The sequence below is a fragment of the Symphalangus syndactylus genome, chromosome 6 (assembly GCF_028878055.3).
Source record: "Symphalangus syndactylus isolate Jambi chromosome 6, NHGRI_mSymSyn1-v2.1_pri, whole genome shotgun sequence".
NCBI lineage: Eukaryota > Metazoa > Chordata > Mammalia > Primates > Hylobatidae > Symphalangus > Symphalangus syndactylus.
This window is the reverse complement of record NC_072428.2, coordinates 117,864,356-117,876,358: the sequence shown is the minus strand read 5'-3', so window position 1 is coordinate 117,876,358 and position 12,003 is coordinate 117,864,356. Positions and strand designations below refer to the sequence as shown.

Genomic DNA, 12,003 nt, shown 5'->3' with positions numbered 1-12,003 from the left:
CCGAGGCGGGCAGATCATGAGGTCAGGAGATAGAGACCATCCTGGCTAACACGGTGAAACCCCATCTCTGCTAAAAAAAAAAAAAAAAAAATTAGCCGGGTGCGGTAGTGGGCGCCTGTAGTCCCAGCTAGCTACTCAGGAGGCTGAGGCAGGAGAATGGTGTGAACCGGGGAGGCGGAGCTTGCAGTGAGCCGAGACAGTGCCACTGCACTCCGGCCTGGGCGAAAGAGCGAGACTCCGTCTCAAAAAACAAAAAAAAAGTGTTGACATTTTTCCTAAGAATTGGAAACCAGAATATTTTTTAACTTAATGATTCATAGTTCTAGTACAAGCAATAAATAAGCCCAGCAAAAGTTTAAGGGCTTTGAAATTCTCTCCTTCTCTTTGGAAAGAAGGGGTATTTTTGGTTCCTTGCTTTGAAAGACAGTAAGCCACTACAAAGACTCTGTGGTCAACCTTCACTCAATGATCTGATCTTTCCACAGCTGCAGAGGGGCTTTAGTGACACAAGAAGCAATATAAACATTTCAGAGGGAAATTTCTGAAAAAGTGGTGACAGGAATAAATGAATTGTTTAGTTGCTTCTTGGTGTAAGAAAAAGAAAAGGGGATTTTGTAGTCAATGCCAAAATGATCCCTTTTTCATTGGGAAGGAAGAGGGATGGTATGAGAACTGTCATATAGTTCCCATTGCTACTGACCTAATGCGTGATGGCTTATAAACCACATTTTAAACACAATAGATAAAGCAACAGTCTGCTGAATTCCAGTTTCTATGTAAGCAGATATATTAGAAAGTCAGAAGACTCCATGTAAAACCAACAAAGGAAATCTGATAGAAGGCAGCCCAACTCCTTTTATGAAGCTAATGCTCTTAAACATCTCCCAATCCTACCACACATACTCACCTCCAAGATCGCAATATTTGCTAAATCCTTCCAAGTTCCTTTTGTTTCCCTGTTTAAAACACATTTTCACTAAAGGCAGAAAAATTAACTAAGGCATCACAGCAGGAAAGGCCATTCTAAAAGCTCCATGGACTACGGCTTTGACTAAGCCTCTTCAGGTGGGGGTAGAGTAAAAACATTTCCGAAAACACTAATTTGGTAGCCCTGTGCCTTTTCATCACCTCAGATAAACAGGTAAAGTAGATAGCTGGCTTACAAGCTAGAGCAAGCATACCCAGGGAAGTAGCGGGCTAGCACATCTCTTGATTTGAAATGTATCTAATATACTGTTTTTATTAAAGAATAAATTATGTGCCTACTAAATGGTAAATATGTGTTAAGCTTCCTGAAACATTAAGCATTACTCATGCATATCCATTACTTCTACCTGTATGCAAGTACTTATCAATCATTACTGTCTTAAGGAAACAGTATACATTCAATACTTAGGGGGAAAATGAATGCAATTCGCCATCAGGAAAACTGAAAAAGTGATGTGAGGAGACTGATACAAACCAAAGTGCCTCCAATGGAACAATAAAATGCCCTAGTACCACAGAGTCCTCAACCATAACCCAATGAGGCATTTTGTTTTGTTTTGTAAATTAAACCTTGGGTAGCTACTACTTACTAAATTCATCCTTAAAAGAATCTGTTGGGTAGCAATAACATTAGTGGATGAGTTGGCCTCAGGGAGTGTGATGAAGAAAAAGAGAACAGAATATAAAATCAAGTTTGAGCTTAAAGAAATAGCTGGACATGTGAGAGAGAAGTGGGAAAGAGGACAGAGAAAGATGGAAGAGACTATTAGATTTTAAAATTAGGTCAATGGTGAGCAGCTCCCCTCCGGAGGGCTTAGGGCTCACTTAAGTATTTGATTGTTATGTCTTAGTCACTATGCTAAACATTTAAAATGCAGTACCACCTATAATCCTCACAATATCCTTATGAGGCATACTATTATCTCTAACTTACAGCTGGAAAAACAAAAACCAAAAAAACAAAAAAAAAACTAAGGTCCATGATCACACAGTATCTAATAGTAGAGCTGAGTTTTTTACCTCATACCTATTTACGTCCAAACTCTACATTTAAAAAAATACCCAGGCCAGTACAGTGTGGCTCATGATATAATCCCAGCACTTTGGGAGGCCACGGTGGGAGAATTGCTTGAGCCCAGGAGTTCGAGACCAGCCCGAGCAACATGGCTAAACCTCGGTCTCTACAAAAATCAGCCAGGTGGGGTGGCTTCAGCTGTGGTCCTAGCTACTTCGGAGGCTGAGGTGGGAGGATCACCTGAGCCCACAGAGATTGAGGCTGCAGTGAGCCATGATTGCACCACAGCACTCTAGCATGGGTGACAGAGTGAGACCCTGTATCAAAAAAAATTCCATAGAATCTTAATATCAACAATAGTTTGCCTTAGACGTCATCTCAACCTTATGCCAAGTGATCCAAGTTTTTCTGCTTCTAAATTTTATATTCTTAAAAAAAAAAGCACTCAAAAGAAGTACCCCCAAAATAGGAGCTATTAGATTAGCAGGATGAAATAACAGGCAATTTCCCCCTATTTTCTTTTGAAAATGTTACTACAATTTTTATTACTTTTTAAAAGATCACTCAGAATGAAAGGGAGCAAATCCCTTTTAAGCAGAATCACTACTGTGAGTTACAAAAATCTATAAAAACTCCATTCCTATTCTCCTTAACACTTAGTGCTGTGCTGACCACAGGAATTATAAAGAGAAAGGGGCTGAGAAATGGCATAGAAAAGACCCAGAAGTTTTGCTTATTGGTAACCATGTCAAATGCCCCCTCTCCTTATCACATCAATAGCACTATTCTAAATAAATAAATAAATAAATAAAGAGAATGCTAGTAGGAGGTCAGCAAGATCTACTGAGAACTTATGTCCAAACACCATCCTTTACAAGGTCCCCATGAAATAAGAGAAAGATGGCCGGGCGCGGTGGCTCACGCTTGTAATCCCAGCACTTTGGGAGGCCGAGGCGGGCGGATCACGAGGTCAGGAGATCGAGACCACGGTGAAACTCCGTCTCTACTAAAAATACAAAAAATTAGCCGGGCGTGGTGGCGGGCGCCTGTAGTCCCAGCTACTCGGAGAGGCTGAGGCAGGAGAATGGCGTGAACCCGGGAGGCAGAGCTTGCAGTGAGCCGAGATTGTGCCACTGCACTCCAGCCTGGGCGACAGAGCGAGACTCCGTCTCAAAAAAAAAAAAAAAGAAATAAGAGAAAGACAGATATGGAAAAGAATAAAGCCCTGGCCGGAGTGGTGGCTCACACCTGTAATCCCAGCACTTTGGGAGGCAAGGCAGGCAGATCACTTAAGGTCAGGAGTTCAAGACCAGCCTGGCCAACATGGCAAAACCCCATCTCTACTAAAAATGCAAAAATTATCCAGGTGTGGTGGTGGGCACCTGTAATCCCAGCTACTTGGGAGGCTGAACTCAGCAAGAGAATCGCTTGAACCTGGGAGGCAGAGGTTGCAGTGAGCTGAGATCACACCCCTGCACTCCAGCCTGGGCAACAGAGTGAGACTCTGTCTCAAAACAAAACAAAACAAAACAAAAAACGAACAAAGCCCTAATGATGCTAGAAAACAAGAATGTGTATTAGCAGCACATCAGAAAGTTTGCAAACCCTGAAAGGCAGAAAGCAGATGGGATCAGACTAGTGGAGAAATGGTAGCACAAATACTAAGAAGTAAGAGCACTCCAAGGGCCTTTATCAATAAATACAAAGCACCACAGTGAGTAGGCTTTAGGGTCATCATCGGAGTAATTAATTAGAAATCACCCTCAGAAGAGCTTGGCCAGCCAGCCAGAATCTCCTCCACTTCCCTGTGATGCCCACAGAGTAGCTAGGAGCAAAAGGTATTGATACTGGCAAAAGCACAGGTATAACTGGTGTCATATGTTTACCACAAAACTGCACAGAAAACCCTAAATAAAAAGGGCTTGTGAGAAAAATAGGGTTATGGGCAGATGACTTAAGTAAACCCTATGGAACTTTGAAGCCCAGGCACTAGTAAAAACAACCCTAATAAAAATACAAGCCCAGTAAAATCTCTACCAGCCGGGCAGCATTAAACCCTGGGCCCTCATGCCTTTCTCCTCTTCTAGAGGAGGTGCTAGAGGACTTTGCTTCTAACAGAGACCATTCATTAACCCGCTGTTTTAATACTAAAGGATGTCTTCACAGCTCTTCCTTGCAGCTTGCTACCAAGCTTACCTGTAACGTGGTGGAAAGCATTAAAGTTCTCAAAGCCACAAAATAGTCACACTTACACTAAAGGAAGTTACTGTTGCAGATTTCTCAACATTAGATACTCAGATTTTTCTTTTTAAGTCTATATCTATATACTACTAAAGCTGTCCCTTAATTTAACACAGGAAGAAGTTTAGATGGACGTGTGGCCACAGCATTTGAGACAGCTTCTGCAAAGCACATCCCAGTCAACCCCGAGCCCCCACTTGCAAAACAATCCTGGAAAATACATGAAAGCTCTCTACAGAGAGCCTCTTTCCCTCGACAATTTCAGAGGGGTCTATAATTTGCTTGCTTCCTCTCTGCTGCAGGACCAGATACTTTCCGGCAGCCTTCAAGGAAGCCTGCCTCTGATACTACCTGCCTCCCTACTCGCTTTTGTGACGAAGCTGTCCAAGAGAAGTAGACCTGCGTAACTGCAGAGAAACACCATGCCTACCCCAAATAGTAAAGTTGTTCCTTCATAAATGCAGATGAAAGTTTACAAATATTTAAGGATTTATCAAAGAAAAGGAACAAAATAAAGACAACATTTAATCTAAGAGGAAACAGATAATTCAGACAACAGAAGAGGGTGTTATTTCTTTTTCTTCTTCCTTTTTTTTTTTTTTTGAGACCAAGTCTCCCTCTGTCGCCCAGGCTAGAGTGCAGTGGCGTGTTCTCGGCTCACTGCAACCTCCGTCTCCTGGGTTTGAGTGATTATACTGCCTCAGCCTCTCGAGCAGCTGGGACTATAGGCGTGCACCACCACAACCAGCTAATTTTTGTATTTTTTAGTAGAGATGAAGTTTCACCATGTTGGGCAGGCTGGTCTTGAACTCCTGACCTCAGGTGATACGTCCGCCTCAGCCTCCCAAAGTGCTGGGATTACAGGCATGAGCCACTGCACCCAGCTTTCTTTTTCTTTTTCTCTTTTTTTTTTTTTTTTAGAGGGAGTCTCACTTTGTCACCCAGGCTGGATGTACAGTGGTGCGATCTCGGCTCACAGCAACCTCGGCCTCCAGGGTTCAAGCAATTCTCCTGCCTCAGCCTCCCAAGTAACTGAGATTATAGGTGCCCACACCCTGCTAATTTTCCTATTTTTAGTAGAGATGGGGTTTCATCATACTGGCTAGGCTGGTCTGAACTCCTGGCCTCAAGTGATCTGCTTGCCTCGGCCTCCCAAAGTGCTGGGATTACAGACGTGAGCCATCTTGCCCAGGGTTTTTTTTTGTTTTTTTTTTTGTTTTTTTTTTTGAGACCAAGTCTTGCTCTACCACCCAGGCTGGAGTGCAGTGGCACAATCTCGGCTCACTGCAACCTCCATCTCTGGGGTTCAAGTGATTCTCATGTCTCAGCCTTCCGAATAGCTGAGATAACAGACATGCATCACTACACTCAGCTAATTTTTTTGTATTTTTAATTGAGACAGGGGTTTCGCCATGTTGCCCAGGCTGGATTTGAACTCCTGGGCTGAAGTGATCCATCCACCTCCACCTCCTTAAGTGCTGGGATTACAGGCACAAGCCACCGCGCCCAGCCAAGCATGTTATTTCTTTTAGTTTTAAATGTTCTCAGAGATATTAGAGACAAATTGTATTCATAAACTAAGAACAGGGTGCTATTAAGACAGAACAATTAAAGAACAAAAATTTAAATATAAATGCTGAAAGAAAAATCAATAAAATGGGCTAGATTAAAAGAACAGTCTGTAAATTTTATGAGCATAGAAATAATTTCAGTTTTAGAATTACCAATATATTCATGATGCCTAACACAGTCCTTAGTACATACCAAGCATTCCACTACTTGATAAATGAACTAATGAGTGAGTGGCTAAATGAATAAGTGATATGAATAAATAAACAAGAGAGTGTGGATGAATGAAAATAAGTCAATATGCATGATTGGCCAGCTGTCTGGCTAAGCATACAACCTGAAAGATCAAGTTGAAGACATCTCCTTGAATATAGAACAAAAAAAGCAAAGGAAGTTTTAAAATATTTAGAGAAACATTACAATGAGACATGAAGCAAAAGTTACAACATAAAAAGATTTGGAGAAAAGCCTTACTCTCTCCTGGGCTCTCCATGGTATGCTTTGGGAAACTGACAAGGGGGAGCTTCCCAAGGATCAGTGCAGTAAATATTCAAGTCATCCATCCACAGCTTGGCACTCGACTCAATTGATAGTATAAAAAGCAAAAAGGGGAAAAGAAGAAGCTCTCACATACTTCAGTAAAGGATTTTGCTGATTTGTAGGATTCAAGGGTGCCATTATGAAAAGCTAAATTGAACTTCCATCTAGAAATGATGGTAATAAAGTAATCTGAAACATTTTTAAGGAAATAAGACTTGGCAGTATGAGGTTGCCATAGATAGCCAGCCACGAAATATCTGAACAAAAGAGACAGATTTGTCTGAAACTCAACAATATTTTCCTGACTGTAATCCTGAACCCTGTGCAACAGCCAAGCTCCTTCTTACAGTGTGTTATGGGACAAGTGTCTTAAAATGATTGCTATGCTTGAGCTGGCAGAGGACAGGCCTTGTTATTCAACTACTTCTTTCTCAAGTATTGTTAACTAAATGCCACATAGGTTTCTGATGTCCTCAGAATGGATAGGCACACTTCTACTACTCAACACAGGAGAAGCAGCACAATTATATTAACCCAGCAGCGTATCATTTCCAGAAAACAATCTAAACTGCTCTTTTTGGGAAGGGGGAAGGTTTGGGTTGAGTTGGTTAGTGGTTTGTTACTGATTTAAGTGGAAAAAAACAACAACCCTCATTCTAATGTCTTGTGTTCCTTCAAAGCAGGGCAGGAAGGGGGCTCAGCAGTTCTTTTCATTGACGATGATAAAGTGTAAATCATCAATCTGTGGGGAAAAAGGGTTGGCTATAATGCAGACCCTACCTCCCGGGAGAGCCACTGCCATTATTAACACTGTAACCATACTTTCTCAAGTGCTGAAAAGGAACTTCAGGATGTTGTGGGTCTCTCTGGGTAAGACGTCTAGGCCAGAAAAGAGCGACTCAAGAGGCTGCTTTTGCCCAAGTGTAGCTTGAAAGTCAGATATTAGTAATGTGTTTTAAGAATTGAAAACTCTGAGAGATAGGAGGTTTGGCTGACAGTGAAAAACTTCAAAGCTATAGAACTGTAGTCAGAAAAGCTGGGGGCTGTATGACACTTATTCCTACTGTGACTGAGAAAAACCAAACTAGGATTAAAAAAGGATTATTCTAGCGGAGTAAGGATAAGACCCAACCTAATGGTTCAGTCACTAATAGAACAGCTGGGAGAAAAAAAGTATCCCTGCAAATTAGAACCAAAGAAAAAGCAAAAGCAAAGGCAGTCTTATTCTTTGCAAATTTAATAGTCTGGTTCATACAAATACAATAAAGGTAAGCGCTATCCACAAAGACTAAACAGACAGAAAGGATATTCATAAAGATGGCCTTGAAACTGCTGCATGGGAATCATTAGGGAAAAGAGTTATCTAAGATGTCCCAAGCCCCCACAGAACTTGGACAGTACCTCTGGTAGCAAGGTCTCATGCTCTGACAGCCATCAAGGCAGGTGGCAGTGGTGATGCATGCATCAGGAAAGAAGATGCAGGGAAGCAACAGAAGGAAAATATGAGAAAAATAAACAGAAAAAACAAAGTCACCTGTCTAAAAAGATGTGACCTTGTGCAGAAAATAAACAGGAATTTTCAGTTGCTCACCTTTCAACGTTCCGTCTCTGTGCCATTCTTTAACTTTCACAAAATGGGCCATGTGTCTTGTTTCCTATCATCCTGAAATACTTCACATAATGGGAAACAATAGGGAAGTGTCTTAGTGACTGTATCTTCTGGATATGTGACAGTTTTCCATGGCTGAGGGGTGAGGTGGTGGTGAGAATGAGTGTGTGTATCTGTGCGGCTTACCCTAGTTATATTTTGTAGATGTCCCTTTCTAAATGTGAACACATTTTCTTCGAACACTTTTCTTTGAAAATGTGATATGCAGAAAGGCATGAGCAAGGACTTAATAGATTCTAACCGTTTGCCAAATTAGAGCTCAAAGTAATTGGGAAGTCCAGCACAGGGAAAGGTCACCTCAGAAAATCTCACTCTTCAAGAAGGCTCTGGCAAGAACGAAAGAAGGAGATTTTAATCACTGCAGCTAATTACATAGACGACCAAATCACAAGAAGAGTTATTTAAGTGTCTTAAATACAATAAAAAGTAATTAACAGGAAGCGCCATCTTGACAGCTTCATGTCACAAACCAGGCCTAAAACGATCAGCTAATTCCCAATCCAGGAACCAGAGAATGAGAAAAGACTCAAAGCTTTATCTTTTTATTTTTTATTTAAACAGTTTTGATTAACAGATAACAACTCTTGCCAACTCCACAGTGAAGTTATTCAAGAAAAAAATTTTAATCTATTAGAGGAATGATGAACCTTGTTTTCACTGATTCCCCAGGGGGAAGACATAGGAAGCTGAAGCCTATGTCACACCAGCAAGGCCCTGCCAGCATCCTGTGATGTGACTCCTTCCCATACATCGAGAGGAAAAAAGGATTTGACTAAACCCTATAGAAGATACAGACAATTCACACTCTCTGCATGTGAAATGCATCTAAACTTTGGCTTCGAAATAACCCTTTAAGAGACACCATCTCATCTGCCTCTTTCTTCTCAGTCCCCTAAAATCACTAGTTTCAGAGAAGCTCTTCTGTAGTTACAGAAGTCTGCAGTTCTCTTTAATAAAGGAAAGCCACTAGGTGCTGTGAAGGCCTAAATGTAGGTATATAAGCCCACAGATTACAACAAACATAATTTAGATAAGATTTCTTCTTAATTTCACATTTCTTCAAGACGGGACAGAGTGCACTTTTCAGAGGCTATGCAAGCCATAGAAGCTCTCTTTACTAACCCTTCCCTTAACTGACTTGCACATTCTATGTCCTCAGCATAGGGTACTGGCAGATGCCAGTGAGAGTGACTGAGAGCCACTGTACAACACCTGAGCACTTCTGTCCCAACCAGATGAGCCATTTGTTTTTGTCCCCAAATCTAGTTTACACTGGTTGTGCTTGTTGTTTTAATTACATACTTCATTAAATATCATTGAAATACAAGCACACAAAAGAGTGTGTATTTACTAAAACACTCGCATGTGTAACCACAGGGGCAGCTCAACCCAGTTCAACTCTATTGTTTAAGCATTGTTTAAGTTGTCTTGCAGATGCAGCAGAGCACAAATTGCAAATCATGGAGACAGGGCATGTGCAACAGAAAAAGGTTTTGCCTCCTGTAACACTCAGAACCAATGTTTCCTCCCTGTGGAAACAAGAAGGCCAGGACAAGACCAAAACCTGAGTACCAGAATCCTTTTAGAAGTAAAGGGTCAATGATCTAGAAAGATCTGGTGCTGAAATCCACCATTCCATACCTTATCCTAAATGGCCAAGTTTAAAGTCCTCCAGTTAAACCTGCCCTCCCAGCACTTCGGCGCACCAAATTCCCCTCCGTAACCCATAGAAGTTTGACCTAACACCCAGATTGGGAAGACAGAATTGAGTCCTGCCTCCTGTCTCCTTGCCAGTTGACCTCACAATAAAGCCCTTTCTTTTCCCAAAAACCAGTGCCGTATTATTGGCATCTAGGCACTTCGGGCAGTGAGCCCACTGCTCGATAACACATGCTTTAAAAAATTTAATAAAGAGGAAAGGCTTTAAAGTAGCTGCAAAATAAATATGTGTGGGACAACTGTAACAGATGAGGGGGATGTAAATCACAAAAATATAAGGTTCTATAATTAGTGTTTTTCAAGTCCTCATTTCAAACAGGAAGTTATGTAATTCAACAAGATATCAAATAGGTGGTCCATGCTGCCCAGACAGCAAAGATTTAAAAATATGTATACATTTTTATGTTTAAAACGAAAATAAAATATTTAAGATGTAGTGTTTTTAAAAAAGCCTCTTCTCTGGCTAGTGTTTATGAATCACCATTAAGTAAAATAAAAGGCTCTTAGTAGTATAACTTAATTCTGAAAATAAGCTAAATATTTGGAGATTCTTAATTATCAATACCTCAACTTTTCTATAATATTAATGGAGTTTTTTTTTTTTTAGACAAAGTCTCACTCTATTGCCCAGGCTGGAGTGCAGTGGCACGATCTTGGCTCACTGCAACTCCTGCCTCCAGGGTTCAAGCAATTCTCATGCCTGAGCCTCCCAAGTAGCTAAGATTACAGGCGCCTGCCACCATGCTCAGCTAATTTTTTTTTTTGTATTTTTAGTAGAGACGAGGTTTCACCATGTTGGTCAGGCTGCTCTCAAACTCCTGATCTCAGGTGATCCAACCGCCTCGGCCTCCCAAAGTGCTGGGATTACAGGCGTGAGCCACTGCGCCTGGCCAAGATTTTTTAAAGTATAGAAAATTCAGAAAAAAAAAAAAAAAAAAAAAAAAAAAAAAAAAAAAAAAAAAAGGATAAATAAAAACAAAAGCAAGGTAAAAGGAAAATAAACAGAAGTGGTGACTAAGATTAGAACACAAAGTATGCAGCTAGGTCTATTTGCTAGAGATGGCCTCTCTTTGGCAGTGAGCTTCCAATCATCAAATAAAAGAATAAAAGTATCTGGGAGTCTCTCTGAATCTGCTGTGATTCTGGGGGCCGCCTGATAAAGAAAAATAAAAAACAGAATAAAATTATCAGTTATAAGTTTTACAGTACTGATTAGATAAAAACAAACCTGTGGTCATGCCTTAGATGCTACTAACATCCAAGTTATGCTTCATAAAGGAAGAGTTTGCAATAAAGTTAACAAATCACTCAACAAATTCATTGAGTTCCTACCATATGCTAGATACCAGGGCTACAACAGGGAATAAGACACAAAATTCCCTATCTTTAGGGACACAACAGTCTAATGAAGGATGGTTTCAGTATCAGTAAATTCCTTACATTTCTCCTGTTTGCAGCCTACCCATTTAACCACAAAGTATAGTTCAGGATGAAAAACCCTATGAAGAAACTCATAATGCTTTCCAGGTACCTGCCAGGCTGGTGTAATCCAAGGAGACAATTTAAGTATCTAGAAGAGTACTTGTAAAATTCTTCTAAATTTGTACATGCTTCTAAACTTCTAAAAAATTTACTTTGGTAAATCACAAAAAAAAGAATATTTCATACAATCCAATTACAAGAACTGGGAAGGAGAAAATTCAAGTTCATTATCTCTGGCACAAACCTGGAGTACAGATATTGTAGGTTGTCAATTAAGACCAACCAACCTGTGTTGTTAAACAGCCAACAGAGTTGACACCTTCTTACAAGGACTCAAGAACGTAATAGAAACCCAGACTAGAACAGACAGCTACCCCACATTTGCAGAGAGGAAGGCTGAAAGAGTAATCTCTGTCAAAGCCAAAATAAACACAGTAGAAATCTCAAGGTTTTAAGGCACAAAGCATGGCCACAACACTCTGCCCTGTAAAGTATTTTAAATTATCTGTCTCCGATTGTCTTAAAAATAAAAAGATTGCTATAAAATACTCCCTGAATATCTCATTTTAAGCAGTGTAAACTTATTTTTAAAATATTCTTCAGTGGTAACTAAAGGAGATAATCTATTCTAAAAGAACGTTAAATACTGGTGGAGGCCACCTGCCAAAAATAAAGATACATGGTTTTGTACAACAGTGAAGTTGTTTTCACCAGTACTTAAAAGCAGCAGTATCTATGGAGATGGTTTTCTGTGGCAGTAAAAATATTTAGATAGAATACT

General features: G+C 40.4%; 1 protein-coding gene across 1 annotated transcript in view; it reads right to left on the bottom strand.

Moving 5' to 3' along the window:
- The window catches only part of SND1 (staphylococcal nuclease and tudor domain containing 1), a 445,319-nt gene that overhangs the window by 235,210 nt on the left and 198,106 nt on the right, over positions 1 to 12,003 (bottom strand). The gene's annotated exons all lie outside the window — the stretch shown is intronic.